Here is a 17920-nt window from a genome sequence, read left to right as displayed (position 1 = left end):
TGCGGAGCTGAGGTTCTAGACTCCTGGGTTCTGAGCTGTGTCCGATTCGTGACATGGAATGAGTCATTTTGACCCAGATTGTCATAAAGGCCATTGATTTTGGGGTGGCCAGTTGAGACACCTCATCCTCGCAGCCCAGAGCACCTATAGCTTCCAAGGGGTCTCAAACTGAGTGAAAACGCATCCATGGCCACTTGTGAAAACACAGGACAAGCCCTGACACAGCAGAGTTTTGAACTCATGGTTCCTGGACCCTTGTGCTGTCCACAAGACAACAGAGCCTTTGCTTTACCCAGAGCTTTGCAGGCTGAGTACCTGTAACAACCACATCACTGGAAACCCACCCAAGTCACTCAGTTGCTCTGCAATTCAGGCCTATTTTAACCTCTACGCACCTCATTTATCCATCTGTCTAATCAGTATTACAAGATTAATGCTTATCTACTTCCTGGAGGTGCTGTTCGCTGTGGTAAATAATGTTTGCAAGGGGCTTTGAGATCCTTGCATGAAAAGGGACATGCGAATGCTAGGTACCGTTACTTAAATAATCTCATTTTCAAATCTGTCCTGCTGGGGAGCTCTATTTCAGAGGGTGAATCTAGTACATATTTGAGAGAGTGTATCTGTGAGCAAGCGAGGCTGTCTGTCCCTCCATTTGTTCAAGAACTCCTCCTAAGCCAAGGAATGGGAAACCTGTTTCGGGGGGAGGAGGAGAGGGGCGCTGACCCACAGAAAAAAAAAATCAGTCAGGGGCTGCACACAGGTGAGAAGTAAAGCAAAAAGCTCCTGACTCAGGAGAAAGATTCTGCCCACATTAAAAGACAGGAAACAAAGGGTAGGAATAAAGGGTAAATTTTCAAAATGGAAAGGGTCAGTCCTGGGACCAATCCTTTTCAACTTATTCATAAATGATCTGGAGAAAGGGGTAAGCAGTGAGGTGGTAAAGTTTGCAGATGATACCAAACTGTTTAGGATAATCAAGACAGAAGCAGACTGTGAGGGACTCCAAAAAAATCTCACCAAACTGAGAGATTGGGCAACAAAATGGCAAATGAAATTGAATGTGGATAAGTATAAAGTAATGCACATGGGGAAAAATAACCCCAACTACACATAAAGTATGATGGGGGCTAATTTGGCTATGATAAATCAGGAAAGAGATCTTGGAGTTATTGTGGATAGTTCTCTGAAAACTTCCACACAGTGTGCAGCGGCGGTGAAAAAGGCAAATAGGATGCTAGGAATTATTAGGAAAGGGATAGAAAATAAGACACAGAATATCCCCTTACTGCCTCTGTATAAAACTATGATACACCCACATCTTGAATACTGTGTACAGATGTGGTCTCCTCACCTCAAAAAAGATATTTTGGCCTTGGAAATGGTTCAGAAAAGGGCAACTGAAATTATTAGGGGTTTGGAACGGGTCCCATATGAAGAGAGGTTAAAGAGACTGGGACTTTTCAGTTTAGAAAAAGAGGAGACTGAGGGGGGATATGATAGAGGTCTATAAAATCATGAGTGGTGTGGAGAGGGCGGATAAAGAAAAGTTATTTATTAGTTCCCATAATAGAAGAACTAGAGGACACCAAATGAAATGAATGGGTAGCAGGTTTAAAACTAATAAAAGAAAGTTCTTCTTCACACAGCATGTAGTCAACCTGTGGAACTCCTTGCCAGAGGAGGCTGTGAAGGCTAGGACTATAACAGAGTTTAAAGAGAAGCTAGATAATTTCATGGAGGTTAGGTCCATAAAAGGCTATTAGCCAGGGTATAGAAATGGTGTCTCTGGCCTCTGTTTGTCAGAGGCTGGAGAAGGATGGCAGGAGACAAATCGCTTGATCATTGTCTTCGGTCCACCCCCTCTGGGACACCTGGTGCTGGCCACTGCCGGCAGACAGGCTACTGGGCTAGATGGGCCTTTGGTCTGACCCAGTGCGGCTGTTCTTATGTTCACATTCCCCTTGCATATCAGAGCCGGGCGGGGGGAGTGGGGGGAAGGAGGGAAGAGGGAGTTCCACACGAGTAGATTTTTGTATGTTCCAGCTTTGCACATGCTCCTCAATGCTGATCCTTGGGGTCAGGATCCATGCAAGTTCGCCACCCCTGCCATGAACAGTAAGAGCTAGGAGCACCAAATTGGGTAGGCAGCTTCCTCTTATTATAACTTAAAGCAAGGTCAGGGCTTGGGCATGAAGCTCCCCCACACCCCAGATGCATACAGGGCCTGTCACGAGGGCTGACTCACCACCATGGCACTTCCAGCCGGTAGCCCTGGGAATTTAGCTGCTCGAATCACTGGACGCCTCCCTCCAGCTGGTGCCTCCTCGTGTTCTCGCTTCCCTCTTGGACCACGGCATCTGCTTCAGGACACTGCCCTCCAGCAGTGCCCACTCCAGTGTCTCCGGCCCCATTCCGAGGGTGTAGGTGTTTATCCAGCTTTGCACGCCAGGGCCCTCCCCTCCCAATTCTTCTCCCAGGGAACACCCAGTTCCCCTGTACCCACCTTGCCTTGGTGACCCACTGCCAGTCTTCATCGAGCCCCTGCATCGGGGCAAACTGCAGCCTATAATGGCCACCCATTTCTGGCAGAGATGTGGACCTGCTGCCTTTGCCTAACCTGGCTGCCTCTCTGCAGCCCGGGGACTAACTGGGCCAGAGTGCCCCCAGTCCTGTCACTGCTCAGCTTCCCTAGCAACCAAGGCTCTCCTGCTCTCTATTAAGAGCAGCAGTCCCTTCTCCTCTCCCTTCAAGAGCCCTTCTTTATAAAGCCCTCCAGCTGGGCCCTCATCAGCCACTGGGGCTTCTCTCAGCCCTTGCTCAGGGCTAGGTTTTTGCCTTTAAAGGACCAGTGCAGGGCAAGCACCCTGTCTCAGGGCCGCATAAAACCATACAGAAAAGAGACAGAATCACCAGGCAGATGAAGGGGGCTGACTTGGGGCACGCCCCCTCTCCATCGGGGACTGCCCCAGGCCTACCACCCCCTAGGTATCCTTTAGGGAGGGGGGCCTGCAGCTCTCCCCGCCCCCGATTCATAAAGGAACATTGCTGGTTGTTCCCCTTCGTCACAGAGAGAGGGGAAAATGCACAGTTTACTCCATTCCTCATTCTTGCTGGGGAGTGCAGGGGGCAGACGAACCTGGACCTGCCCCAGCCGGGAACATGCATCTCTGCCCCAGCCATGCCAGCTGGAACTGCAGCAGCTATAGACAGGCACTTCTCAGCTGGCTCCAAGCTGCTGCAGCGAGAGAGGGCTGAGGTCATCCTTTCTGCCCTGTGCAGCCTGCCTACTGAACCCTCATCCCGGCCCCACCTCAGAGCTAGGAGTTAATGAAGAAAAACAAAAATGAATCGAGTTAAGGACCCGAGCAACGCTGGGTAAATCTTCTAGTTCCTTTATAAAAGCTGAACTGCTTTATGGAGGCACTAGTGATGCAGCTACACTTAAAGCTGCACTGAAATTTCTATTTAAAGCAGGACTAAAATCACTCTGTTTTGCTCTCTAATGATGGCTGCTCAGAATCCACTGTCAAGCCAATGTGTCTGGATGGCTGCTATATATCCTGCATCATTTATTTTCGATGGCTGCTACAAAAAGTGCAGCCAGAAAACCAATATTATCTATGTCAGTTGGCACATAAAGTGTTTCTTTAATTGTAGGCTGGTATTTTATTTGGCAATAATAAAATACAAGAAGAAAACCCTGAAGATATTTTTCCCCCCACTTAAAATTTCAATTCAGTCATTTTATGGTACATTTTAACTAGAGCACAACACATTAAACTTTTTTTTAAAGTGAATTGTTTAGTTGCCTCTGATCTTTGGATACATTTTCAGGCCGGTAACTATCAAAACAGAAAAGCCTCAGATTATTTAAACATCAAAATGTTATTTTTAACCCAAAAAAATCATTTTTCTTCAGTTCCTCTTGGAGAGAAGACCGTTTCTAGTTCCCCCAGACTCTAAACAAAATAGCTGATCCAAGATGTAATAATAATAGTAATAAAATATATAGCAGCTTTACATGTTCAAAGCACTGTGCAAACAGTAAGGTTGGGATGGCACACTTTATCCGCTTGTGATTTTACTTTCTCAAGGACATTTTTATTTGTCTAGGAGGTTAGGAGTGGAGCTAGTTTAGTCCTGTTAATGCTCCTCCCACAGGAAGGGCTGTAATTTATATACTATTAAGCACAAGAGAGACAACTGTAGGACAATCCAGTACAGGTTGGACCTCCCTGATTTGGCACCCAGAGGAGGGATTTTTCCAAACCAGGGGAGGTCATTTCTTGCCCCTCTGCTGCTGGTTCCCCCTCTGCTCTGCTTCCCCCACTAGGCTTCCTGGATGCCACCACAGCTCAGCTGAACCACATGCCAGCCCCTGGACCTCCCCTCCCCAAAACTTTCCCCCGCAGCCCAGCTGAGCTGCATGCTGGACTTCCTGGCTCCCATCCCCACCCCCTGCAGCCCAGCTGGGCTGTGTGCCCCCTGCCACCGCATAGTGCCAGGCTCCCACCTGCAGCATGCTGTGACTCTCTCAGCCTTCTGGATCACAGATGTTGCCGGACCAGAGAGTCCTGCTTTATAGAGATGCAACCTGTACTTGATATTTGTAGATTTTAATCACTCTTCTCTTTAAATTGTAAGATCATTGGGGCAGAGATTATGTGTCCAGTCCTATGCCTCCTAAGGCCAAAGGGAATCTCTGCATGCCACTGACATCAGTGAGAGCTGGATTGGATCTTATGTTTCTCAGACTCATAGAACACTAGAACTGGAAGGGACCTTGAGAGGCCATTGAGTCCAGCCCTCTATCCTCACAGCAGGACCAAACACCGTCTAGACCACCCAGCTAGATGTCTGTCTAATCTGCTCCGGAGATGGAGATTCCATAACCTCCTTCGGCAACTTATTCCAGTGTTTAACCACCCTGACAGTTAGGAAGTTTTTCCTAATGTCCAACCTAAACCTCCCTTGCTGCAGTGTAAGCCCATTGCTTCTTCTCCTATCTTCAGAGGCCAAGAAGAACAATTTTTCTCCCTCCTCCTTGTGACACCCTTTTATGTGCTCTGCGGGAACACTGACAATGTTCATTTATTGGTTTGTTCATAACAGTGTAAGAACGGCCATACTGAGTCAAACCAAATGTCCACCTGACCAGTATCCTGTCTGCCGACTGTAGCCAATGCCAGGTGTCCCACAGGGAATGAGCAGAACAAATAATCCACAAGTGATCCACCCCTTGTCTGTCGCCCGTTCCCAGCTTCTGGCAAACGGAGGCTAGGCACACCATCTCTACCCATCCTGGCTAATGGTCAGACCAGGGCAAATCTCCTATTGACTTCACCAGGGTCAGGCTCTACAGGGGCCAGTGTAGAAGGAGGAAGACCACAGTTCGGATGGTGTGACGACCTGGTGGGAGGTGAACGGCAGAGGGTGACACAACAGATGTAATGGGGGGGGGGGGATTAAGAAAAAGAAAATATGAGTCTGATTTTCATGAAAACTCCTGACAGTGAGATCTCTTAGTCTGCAAAATAGGCTCCCGAGGGAAGTGAGGGAAGTGCTATAATTTGAGACATTTATTACAATGACTTGATAAAGCACTCAATAATACCCTGTGGGGAACAACCAGCCCTGCACTCGCATTAGCGGCCTAAGTGGGTCCTTTCTATAGGCACGGCATGAGTAGATCTTCACTGGTGCATCGGGGCTCACAGAACCAATCAGAAGGCAAGTCAGTAGTCACATAGCTAAAGATAGATAGGTTAGATAGAAATGGCAACTCAGAATAGAATGCGGGGGAAGAGATTTTGACGCTTCCACATGGTTCTCCACAAATACACTTCTAGTGACAGCTAATGAATTGTAGGGAAATCAAAGCAGATCGGACCATGCCTGTGTAGATCCCAAGCTTTTGTCCAGCCTTTGTCAGAACTCAGTGCAGGCTGAGGGGAGTTTCAGAGAGACGGATCATTTTGAGGAGAGGTCCGTGGCATGTTGCTCCAATGACAGCTAAGAAGAAAAAAGTGGAAATGCAATGACAAACGCACGACATGTGGTTTTACACCGGTCGATTTGGAACCACGGCATGCTCTGCCTGGAGAATGAAGCCTTCAAAATGACTGCGACGTTTAGAAACCAAACATCTGTCACTGAAACATAAACCTGAGGATTTTTTTCCCCCCAGAGAAAACATTAAGCCTTGAATAATCAACAAGGCTTGATTACCCAGACTGACTGTGTCAGCATGAACACCCTTCAGGTATTTTTTTAGTATCTACAAATCAAATAGCAGCACCAGACAGACTCTTTTCCTCTTCCCTGTTCAAGAGATGAGACGAGTTATAGATTCGAAGCAGCTATCAGCAAAGCAAAGCGCCTCTTTGTCAAATAACCCCATTTTATGTTGTGTGAGTGACAGGACACAAGACACCCATGAGCAAATGCTTTCAGTTCAGGGAAAGTGACCAGCTAGCAATTCAGCATGATGAGTCAAACGATGGCTCTGCTGCTGCACAGCTCCCGGCTTCACTATTTCAAACACCACCAAACATCAGCAGCAAAGACATGCCTGTAAGCCTGTGCCAGGTCCTTGGGGTGGGAAACTTCATATTGGCTGGCCAGTGAATTCTCTCAGCTTCTTGCACTGTGGCATAAACTGCTAATGGTGTGCAAGTGTTGCCCTTCCAGAATTCATTCACCTAGTGGGTTTTCTTGACATCTTCAGCTGCCTAAATGAGCATTTAGGGATAGAGGGGGGAGAGCATAAAGATTCTGACCATGGACAATAAAGAAGGCTCATCCATCCCGGTACCTGTCAGCTGGTCTTCCCAAACACTAAGGCTACGTCTAGACTGGCATGATTTTCCGCAAATGCTTTTAACGGAAAAGTTTTCCCGTTAAAAGCATTTGCGGAAAAGAGCGTCTAGATTGGCACGGATGCTTTTCCGCAAAAGCACTTTTTGCGGAAAAGCGTCTGTGCCAATCTAGATGCGGTTTTGCGCAAGAAAGCCCCAGTCACCATTTTTGCTATCAGGGCTTTTTTGCGCAAAACAGTTTTTAGCTGCCTACACTGGCCCTCTTGCGCAAAAACATTTCCGGAAAAGGGCTTTTGCCCGAACAGGAACGTCAAAGCATTTGCGCAAGAAGCACTGATTTCGGACAGTAGAACGTCAGTGCTTTTGCGCAAAATCAAGCAGCCAGTGTAGTCAGCTGGCAAGTTTTTGCGCAAAAGCCCTTGCTTTTGCAGAAAAAACTTGCCAGTCTAGACGCAGCCTAAGGCTATGTCTACACTGCACAGTTATTTTGGAATAAGCTATTCCAGAATAGTTATTCTGAAATAGCACGTCTACACTAGGGAAGTCTGCCTCAGACTAATTTTGAGGCTTCCCTGCAGTGTAGATGTTCTAGGAATAAGCTATCTCGATTTAGAGCCCCAGGAGGAATAACTTAGAGTGGCCCTGGTGAAGGGCTATTTCAAAATAGCAGAAGTAGAGCGTCTACACACACCTTATTTCAAAATAGCTATTTCAGAATAGGCATTATTCTTTGCAGAACGAGGTTTACAGAAGTTGGAATAAGCCGTCCGTTATTTCAAAATTATTTCGAAATAATGGAATTGCTGTGAAGCCGCTCGCATAGTTATTTCAGAATAACAGCTGTTATTCCGAAATAACTTTACTGTGTTGACACATCCCAAGAGTTAATCTAGAATCATTCCCTCACTTTTCAGATTTCGCTGAGGCCGGCTGATTGGCGTCCAACCGGACAAGTTGTCATCGGAGTTCTAGCCAAGTGAGGGGAGCCATCAGGATGGTGGATGGTTGTACTGGGAAAGCAATGCACCCTCTGGGCTCATCATCTCAAGGGCCAAAGTGGAGCAGTCCGAGCACAAGTCCAGGGTTGTATGTCACCTGCAAAGATCTCCTTTGGCAGAGGTAAGGGCTTTCACCAGCCCACACTGTCAAAGGAAAAGTATGAGATGGGCAACCTACTTAGACTCCTAGGCCCATTTCTCCCATGCTCTTACCCTGCTGGTGGTTCGTATCCCTCCATGACCAACCTCTGGGATTCAGGTACCTGTCAAAGTAGGCTCCTGGACCGTCATCTCATTGACTCACTGCTATTTTTAGGCTGGCACGCCGCAGGCACAGGGAGCTTGTCCTCTCGATGAGCATCATAGGAGCCAGGGGGATATCTGGCAGTACAAGACTGATGGGGTTCAGGTAGGGTGCAGCTAGTGTGTGACAGAACATGTTACCTGCAGTCTGCTCCTTCACCCGAGGAGCTCTGAGAAGCCCATCAGTTTGTGTCTGCTAACACATCAGCTTCTTCCTCCTTCAGACAGCGACAGTCCTGCCACAACTATCAGGCAGGAAGGGCACAGGGCACGGTCCCTTTGTCATCCAAGTTTCTGCCATCCACTTGGGCCCCAAAGGATCACACAAAGGCTCCCTCTGCCCAGATGAGGGAGGTTTTCCTTGGAGTTTGGTTTGAGGTGGGGCATGAGGTGCCCAGGCAAGGGTTAATGGGTGAAAGCTGACATTGCTCAGAAGTTGCTAGGTAACAGCGCCCGGCCCCTTAGGATGGGATGGGCTAATGGGAACATGTGCTGGCGACATCCATGGTTCCAGACTGTGTTTCGTTGACTGAGCGTATTGACTTGCACGGTGAGGGGGTTGGTGTGGATCTCCTGGGGCAGAGCTGGGCTGCCTCTCTCCCACCTGGAGACTACTTTTCCCTGCTCTGCTCCTGCAGTTTCAGATAAACTTTGAATAAACTCGGTTGTTATTCTACATTGGCAGGGGGATTCCTAAGGACTTTTACTGCAAACAGAGCGATTAAATGGAGGCGTCTTGCAAACTTGCAGGAGGCAGCTGGAAGCGTGGGCAGGTTTTGCCTGTGATGAAGGGGCACTGTTGCCCCAGGAGTGTAGTTCCCCACCAGTGGAACCCCAGATGCCATCATCGCATCCCCAGGGTCTAGCAGTCAGCAGCACAGCCTGGGAGAGGCACCTCCCATTTACCTGCATACGCTCCTCCAAATGGCCTAGGGAGGGTGTTTTCCATGCAATAGATGGTTTACATTAAAATCTTTCCTGTGTTTTTTTTTTTTTTTACCCATTTGCCATCATTAACAATAGATGGAGTAACACTGCAGCGAGGGAGCTCAGGGCTGGAAATGGAAATCCTCTTTAACTGCGAGCTTCTCCAGCAGGGATTCCTACTTTCTATCCTCTCTCCTAGTTCCTGTTGGGCCAGCCTCTGCTCTTTTGTGCCATTGTCCTGCAGACACTTCTGGGTAGCCAGATAATGAGCTCCTTTCAGCCCCTGGTCAGCTGCTCCCCTCCTTGCTCCCTCCTCAGCCAGAGAGTAGCTAAAGTGCTCTTTTCTGTCCTGCCCCCTGCAAAGCCTTTGGATAGTCATATAATCAGCTTCCCGCCAGCAGCCTTTTCGCTGCCTCTCTGCTCTGAGCGAGGCTAGCGACAGCCCGTGTGCTCGGATTGATCCCTTGCAAAGCCCTCTGGGTCACCTCGCAACTAGAAATGGGCTGGAATTAAAGCCCAGGCATCCTGAATATTAACGAGGGAAGAAAGTAAGGGGTTAAAATTAGAATCTGGATCCACAGTGCTCAAACCAAAATCCGACTCCAAACCCCGGTGCAACTTAGGGAGGTTCAAAATCCAGACCCCAGTGGAAAGCAAATAAGCCCCCTCTTTGTAACGGATTGGATCAAAATCCTCTTGCTGAGCGCCCCAAGCTCTGGGGTGTCCGATACAGAGGCCGTCGAAGCAGGACCATGGAGGGAGGGAAAGGGAGCAATTGCCCCGGGGACCAGCGCTTCAAAGGAGCCTGGGCCTTCCAGATGTTGCTGCTACTGTGGCAGCAGCCAGAACCCAGGGCCCCTTTAAAGTGCTGCCAGAGCCCCATTCTGGGCAGCATGGCAGGCTGGGGAGGGAGGGGCTCTGCCTGAGGCCCCGCCCCTTCAGGAGCACAGAACCAGCTCTTCCCGTCTTGTCCAGGATCCTGCAGAGGTTGTCGGCTCCCCTGGGGTTGCAAGCCTGCTTGAGCCACGAGCCTGCAATTAGTTCTCCTCTGAATCAGCACCTCTGCCCTACTTTGAGCTCCCTCACCCCACCACAAGCTTGATCCTGCTGACACTGACCACGATGAAAGATTTGCCACGGGCTCTGATGGGAACAGGATCGGGCCTAGTACACCAAATGAGTTTAGAGCAAGGGTTATAAAACCACTGTCTCAGGGCTGAGCGGGCTGACCAGCAACCGCCCTCTCCTTCCTACCACACTCTGCCCCATGGCCTGCCTGGGTGTGAACTCGGCAGTGCACGCAAACCGGAGACGCAGGCCGATTCTCCCGCTCCCACCCGGGACTGTTCAAAGCCAAATTTTCATAGACCCGATGGATTACAACAAGACAGTTCAATCGATACGCTGCTGCAGTAGAGAGGGGAAGAGGGGAAACAAAGAGAAGGAAAAAGGGCAAAAAGCAAGAGGAAGAAAAAACATTTCTCATGACTGGGGAAGTGGGTTTTTTTGTGTGTGCAAAAAATAAAAACAAAACAACGTACACAAAGGCTCCTCAATCTTCTGTGGAGGCCTTCGCATCTCCAGTGGAGAAAGCAGGAGCCCACTTCTACCCTTGCTACCTGGAATGCATTGGGACTTATGCAATACCGGGCGCTCCTCCAGACAGAGCCTGGCCTACCCTCAATGTGCTCCTTCCTCGGGTAGTTATTTAACCTCCCTCTCGCCCCCACCCTCTGAGCTTCTCAGCCAAGATTTCTCCAAACTAACTACTGCTTCCGTAGTCGGGAATCCCCAGCAGCTGCACCAGGGCGCTAGGGTGGGAGAGACCTCCCTGCCCGGAGCACCAAGAAGTTTAAGATTTCAGGGAAGGGAAGAGAGGTTGAGGGATTTCTACGTGCCCTCAACTCCCACTGAAAGCAACTGGAGCCGGGGATCCCTTGGGATCAGGCTCCTAAGGAGTGTGGGGGGTTAAGGATGTTTCTTCAAAGGACTGAAAAAGTTTTGCCAAAGGGCAAGCAGGTCAGGGAGTTTTACTGAGTATAAAGTGGCCCCAAGCCAAGGGGAGGGGGGTTTCCATAGGGGATAAAGAAAAAAGTGCTATGGAACATGCAGGTACGGATGCAACAGATTCCTGCCTCTTTTCTTCCCCCGTGGTGCCTACTTGATTGATGGCACCTAAGTGCGACGACTGGACATTCACCAGCATGGACTCCACCAATGCCGTTTGGCGGGACTGATCTGTGCAGCACCAGACAAGGGCGGTGTGAATACTGACGTGCCAAAAAATGGCTCTGCCATGCAGAGAAGCCCTGTAGCGGAGGGGAGGGGTCTCCCATGCCCAGTGCCCACAGCGCCCTGCTGTGGAATAGCAGAGCAAGTCCAGCGCTGGAGACATGCAGCGGGGCACGTTGCCCAGCGACCCTCTGACAGCCCCAGGCCTGCACTCAGTTCAGTGCGGTGACTTCGGCAGAGCCCAGGCCAAGAGCTCTGTGGGGCCCACCTTGCTGGTAGGAGGTAAAGGCTGGGGCGGAGCCTGTGGGGTCTCTCACCCATGTGGGAAACTCACTCTGCTCTCTCCGCGCTCTCTGGGAGGCTCAGCAGCTGGGGACGCTCTCCGTGCCAGTGAGGTCCAAGGGGGGAGCAATTCCCTAGGGCCTTCACTCCCGGAGTACGTGGGACATGTGCATGGACGGATTCCCTGCTGTGAGGGAGCCCTCAGGCGCATTTCACCGCGAAGAGCAGCAAAGGGACTTGACCAGGACTCCAAACCGGCCTCTCCCATGGCCGCTGTTCTCCTCTGGGCTGCATGGAGCAGGATGTTTTCAGCCTGTGCCTGCTGGCTACCTGGGGACACTCTCCAGCCCAGGAGTCTCAGCCAAACGATCTGCTCCCCCAAAACATTGCCTCTGTCTAGCGCTGTCCCGGTAATCCAGGCACGGTTTCCCAGGCTTATTCTTCTCTTTCCTTCCCCAGGCCAGTGGAGGCTCCAAAACGCCTCCCAATGGCTCTGTCCAGCGCTGTCCCTCATGCCCTCACTGTATTTTGCAGCCTCGCACATACCAGAGCTTTGCTTTCCATTGGATAACCAAGTGCCTTTGTTTTCCCTCCCCAGATAATTTCCTGCTATTACCCCCAAATCATCAGGACAAGAGGATGGAAGGATGAAGAGTTAGTGGGACCCGGGAGCTGATTGCCACAAAGAGATAAAACGAGAACACAACTCGAATACGTCTCCTCTCTGGCACATGTGTTCATCATTCCCATAGGCACAGGAAGAAGCCTGCGGGGAGGGGGATGCTGCAGCTCCCCTAGTTTTTCTGTTCTGCTTTCCCACACCTAAGGGCCAGTCCTTCGGCCGGCTCCACCAGACCCATGCCCCAGTCTCAAGACAGCCCCTCCGGGGTCCCACTGCTCCCAGTGGCTTCAGCACCCCTGAGGGTCCTGCCGCCCACTGTCCCCATGGGCACTGCAGACGCCGTCCATAGGGTCCAGGCCCCCTGCCCTGCAGGCTGCGCTGCCACCCTGGGTCCTGCCTCCAATGCGGGACTTTGCAGCCGCCTCTGGCTGTGGCAGGGCTGCCAACTCTCCCAGACCAGATGGACATCAGGTGACCCCAGCCTGGGGCAGTGAGGGGTATGAAAAGGTTTTGGGGGCAGCTCTGCACCCCCACCCTACAAACAGTCCCAGCGCCACTGCTCATTCCACTGCGTGCTGTCCCTGTGCTGCCGGAGTCTGAGCCACAGCTGAAGTCTCTTTGGTGCGTGGCCGCGGCTATTGGTCCCTCCGGTGCAGAGCAAAGACCCTGACCTCGCTAACACAAATCGATCGACTGAGCTCTCTGCCCGCCCGCTGCAGGGGGGCCACGTGATAGGTCGATGCAAAAGGCCTCGCTCGGCGCTAGACCCGATGCGCTCTGTACCGAGGAGACCTGCCACTGAGTGCAGGCCTTGCTCCTGGCAGAGGCTTGGCGTGAAGTCAGGCCCATGAGCAAGGCGAAGGCTCCAACAACCGTGGCCAGGCTTGGTCACTGCACAGAATGCTTTTAAACCATGGGGCTTGTGTCGTTGGTGGACTTTTTGGGGTGCCCAAAAAGGGTGGGAAAGGCTCTGCCTGCTGCACTCCAGACTTGCCATGCAGAAGCAGAGAGACGGCATGGAAATATGGGCCTGGGGGAGTTGTGGGACAGCGTTGGAGGACAAGTGGCACCTGAGAGGCTCAGCCTGAGAGCGCACTGCCGAGAGAGCTCACGTTAGCAGCTCACGTGGTGGCGGCACTCTGGCTTTAGCCCAGTGTTTCTTAAACTTTTTAAGACCGAGGAACACCAAACAATAATTTATTTTTATGGGGAACACCAAAGATTTATTTTTATGGGGAAGACCAAAAAAAGGTCGGGTGAAAAAGGGTCGGGGGAAGTTACTGAGCAAGCAAAAAAAAAAAAAAAAAAAGTCACCTGCCCCTTTAAGGGCAGCCATTTTAAATTCTCATGTTCTCTGGCATATCTGCAACTGCCTCGCAGCACACTGGTGTGCCATGGAACACAGTTTAAGAAACACTGCTTTAGCCCAACCTTCCTCCCCCGACCCAGGGGCCAGCCGCCTGGGTGTCAAGCCTCCCCATGCCCAGGCATGAGGGGTTTGCATAGAGGCCAGGATATTGGCTTAGGCCTCCATGCGAGGAAGAGCCCAAATTAACTTTGCAGTGAAGCCAAGTCCTAAGAGACTGCTCCCCAGCTGAGCTCGGGAAAGAAGGGAGCTCTGCAAGGATCTCCCATCCAAAAGCCGCTGCAGAGCACCTCCCACTGTGCCTGGTGGAGAGGGCTCAACAGCAACAGGCAAACACACCGATGTCCTCTCTCCGCCCTGGCCCAGCCTTCACACAGTATATGGCTGCGGCCTCTCCGGCAGGCCAGGAGTGCACAGGGTTGACTTCACCGCAAAGGGAGTCACAGAAGCCTACGAATGTCCCTTACCTTCCCTGAGACCAGAGCGATGGCCGGCTCTGATCGCTGCGCATTGGCAGGCGGCAGGAACGGGCAGGCCGCAGATTTGGGATTCCATTAGAGCTGCTTTCCTTGCTGTCTTCTCCTCCCCTCAGACCCAAGCACGAGCCTTGCCCGGGCAGCAGGAGAGGCCCTCACAGCCCAACCTGCGGGGAAGAGAAAGAGACACAGGGTTAAAAATAAAACTGGCTCCATGTAATTTCTTTGCTGCTGATTGAAGAGGTTGTGTGTGCTATTTGGCCTGTTTGGAATGAGGTGCACGCGCCTCCTTTGCATTCCGCGCTCCTGCCAGCGGACGAGCAGAAGGGTCTAAGATCTTTGAAGGCGCTGCCCTTTCATTATTAATATGATTATGATGGCTGATGAGGTGCGTGTGCAGCGACTACTTGCCAGCTCTAATGGCGACGTTCCAAGAAACGTGCACTCTGCTATTCGGGGGAGGCTCGTGCAGACAGCTCTGTTGTCACCCCTTCCCAAACTCACCCCCCCATTTAGCATCGCGATGAGCCACTCGCTGTGGTGCCAGCAAGAAACTCTCATGGAGAGCAGGGAGGGGGCAGGGCTCTGCTGAAACACGACTGGGCCAAATCCGGTCCTGAGCTCCGTGCACAAAAGACTCTAGACTCAGAGCCAGATCCATGATTGGTGTCACACTGATTATCCCACCCCAAGAGGCGGCACCGAGTTGGTCTGCGCCTGCGAACGTGCATTGAACAAGCGGGTGGGACGTACAGGCCAGAAGCAGGCACTAAGGAAACTGAACAGAACTTCACTGCAATAGAGACTGAAACGGCCACACCTCCTCATCCCACAGGATTCCCTTGGGAAGGGCTCCCCGCATCGGTGGTTAGCTCTGCCAGCACGTAGACAATCAAACTCACCTGACTCCCAGCCAGAACAGCTCCATTTCAATCAAGACAATCCAAGTTACTGATCTTTAAATCATGATGTGAAATCAGTAGTTAAAGAGAAAGGCCTGCATTTAAGAGAGTGAATTGCTGGTTGAGGCACTGTCCTAAAGAAACGCTGACTCCCCTTGGCTCGGTTTAGCTCAGAGCTTCAGCGATACTTAGATTCCTAACTGTTGGAGCCAAGATGTAGGCAGCTGGGTCTAGTGGTTAGAGCAGGAGATGCTGTTGGGAGTCAAGCAAGGGGTCAGAGTTGAAGTGCAGGATACCAGGTTCCAGTGTAGCAACCAGGGAGGATGCACTTACACGGCCAACGTGGCGTGTCCTTCTTTGGGTTGAAATAGCAAGCCCTGGCCAATCAGAGCTCAGTGTTCCAATCAGGCTCAGGAAAGCCAGCCCTGAGGTAAATTCAGGTCTCTCCTGCTCAGGGGGGAGTAAGTTATCAACTGCAGGTGGGAGCAGGGCAGTGCCAGCTAAGTGGCAACCCAGGCCATACCATGTGGCATCATGCCATGTTCTGTGCCACGCCCCTACCTGAGGGAGCACCCACTGCTTCGGGGTTCAAGCTGCAGCAGCACCTGTCCTGGGTGTCGCCTACACTCCAGTGCCACAAGCTGTATCGTGCTGGCTTAGAGACCTGGGCCCATAATAAACCTGGGCTGCCAATGGACAATCAGAATGCTTCTCCATGTACCCCATCCTTGTGCCCCCCACGCCAGCCCTACGACCCCCCTCCCTGACACACCTACCTGGGGTGTGAAATCCACCCTCCCACAGCTAGCGTGGAGGCGGAGCAGGGCAGGTGGGGGGAGAAGAGGCTGTTCTGCAAGTGCGGGGGCTCCTGACTTGCTAGTGGGGTCTGGATGTGCCTCTCACGCTGGACCAAAGTCAATTCTCACCGCCTGCCTTGGCACCACTGAATCCTCCCTGGGCTTGGCTGGCTGTTTGCCTAACCTTCCCTGTGGCTTTATTGGGATTTTTCTCCAGAGAAGGGAAGTGCTGCCCAGATTGAGCAGGAGATTTAAAAAAATAAAAAAAAAAAGATAAAAATCAAACCCTTTTGCTGGGCTTTTACCTCAAAGGTTCCAGGCTCAAGTCCCTGGTGGACAATTACAGAACAGAGAGAGGGGCCCGGCTTTGCAGTGCTGCGCACTGAGCTAACACTAGGCGCTCGGCAGGAATGAATCGAGCAGTTTCCACCCCGTTCCCAGAGAGCGAGGAGATGCTAATGGGGAGGCGAGAGGGATCCCAGGGTGCGGGGCGAGGCCTTGGGGAGGTGAGTGATCCCCGTGAATGGAACCTCCCCCCCACATACAGCCTGCCAGGGGCCAGGTGCCGAACCCCTCACCGCGTGGCTGTCGCTGCGGCGCAGTGTGACGTGGGGCTGGCTTCTGCACAGCTGAGAGGGGAACAACTGGAGTCTCTCAGCAATACTCTCCGAGGGGTTGATAATATTAACAGGGCCAGCTGCCTCCTTTGCCTTTGGGGGTGTTTTCCGAGAAGAGAGGAGACTATATATAGATGGCTGCAGGAAGAAAGTCTGGATGGGAGTGGAAGGTTCCTACTGATGGGGCAAGCTCGCGTGGCACATGCGCTGATCGTTTCTGAGCTGCTCCCCCCCAGCCCTGGGCATGAGTCCGAGAAGGGGCCGGATTCGGCCCTACCTGACCGCAATGGACCAGGGCCAGTCTGGGGAACTGTGGAATCCCAATCTAACCTCTCCTCTGCTGCAGGAGGGAAGGGGTGCATCCCCTTTGGAACCCCCTCCCTCGCTGTTGGCTGTTTGCCCCCCTTGCACCAGTGATCGGTAGGTGGGGACATCCCATGCTCACTCTGATCCCATAGGAGGACAGGCTGGCAAGCTTCCTTCACTTCAAACTGTGTCAGAATCACTTAGGTTATTTTCCTCCCTTTCGCCGGACTAGCCCCCTTGGAATCACTCAGTAAGGGACACCCTGCCCCAGAGACCTCAGCCTGGCCCGCCTGATACTAGGGATGTGAAGGTTTAACCGGTTAACCCTGCCCCCACGGGAGCCAAGCCATCTCCCTGCCCCCCCACCATGGAGAGGGGGACGGGGGTGCGGCCCGACCCTCCCCGGCACCAAGCATCGGGAAGGGAGGGTGGCGCACAGCTCCAGCCCCCCCCTCAGAGCACGGGGAGGTGGGCCCTGGGGGGCAGAGTGTGGGGGGAACCAGGCTGGTGGTTTGGGAACACAATGCCTTCACCCCCCCCCCATACAGGTCACCCATGAGCCTCACCCTGAATGGGTAAGGCTCACCAATTAACGTTAACTGGTGGGGGCTGGAGGAGTCCCTGCCTGCTGCGGGTAGGGGGCTGCTTTGGCCAGCCTAGAGCAACCCCGGCCTGTGGCGAGGGGGGGGGGGTTTCTCCTGTCTAGCAGCAGGCAGGGAGCCCCCACTTGCCCCCTTTAATCTCTTAAACAGTTAAACACTATTTAACCGGTTAGCCAATTAAATGGGGTTTCTCATCCCCATCTGATACAAGGAGACTGGGTAGGCTCTGGATCCAGCCTACACCTGACGAGTTGCCTCCAGGGGCGTAGCTAGGGCGGGCCTGAGTGAGCTGTGGCCCGCCCACGTAGCAACCAGGCCTGCCCAAATCGGACTGGGGCCCTCTGAATTCTCAGTCTGGGACTCCTGATCCTGGCTGGGTGCCCATCAGCCTGGCCACATGGCTCTCCTGCCGGTTCCACACGCTGCTGCCCCCATCTCTGGCCCCAGCACTCGCCCCACAGGCCTCCTGGGGCAGGTCTGGGCAGGGCTGGAGATAGGGGCAGAAGCACACAGTGCCGGCTGGAGGGAGGACACGGCCCGGCTGGCAGACATTGAGCAGGGGTGGGTGGAGCTCTAGTCCTGGCTGGGCCACTCCTGCTCCATTAGGGTTGCCAGGTGTTTGTGCCAGGTGTCCGATATTAAACCGGACAGCCCAGTATTTGTGCCTTC

General features: G+C 52.3%; 1 long non-coding RNA gene across 1 annotated transcript in view; it reads left to right on the top strand.

Moving 5' to 3' along the window:
- Window positions 1-12513, top strand: part of LOC112546663 (uncharacterized) — a 32280-nt gene extending 19767 nt beyond the window's left edge. The window contains exons 2-3 of the long non-coding RNA XR_003090376.2: window positions 7736-7940; window positions 12162-12513. This is a non-coding gene — a long non-coding RNA (uncharacterized LOC112546663). The remainder of the gene's footprint in view (window positions 1-7735; window positions 7941-12161) is intronic.
- Window positions 12514-17920: the final 5407 nt, after the last annotated feature.

Source organism: Pelodiscus sinensis, chromosome 22, assembly GCF_049634645.1.
Source record: "Pelodiscus sinensis isolate JC-2024 chromosome 22, ASM4963464v1, whole genome shotgun sequence".
NCBI lineage: Eukaryota > Metazoa > Chordata > Testudines > Trionychidae > Pelodiscus > Pelodiscus sinensis.
Note: the sequence above shows the minus strand (reverse complement) of the source record. Positions and strands in the feature narration are given on the sequence as shown.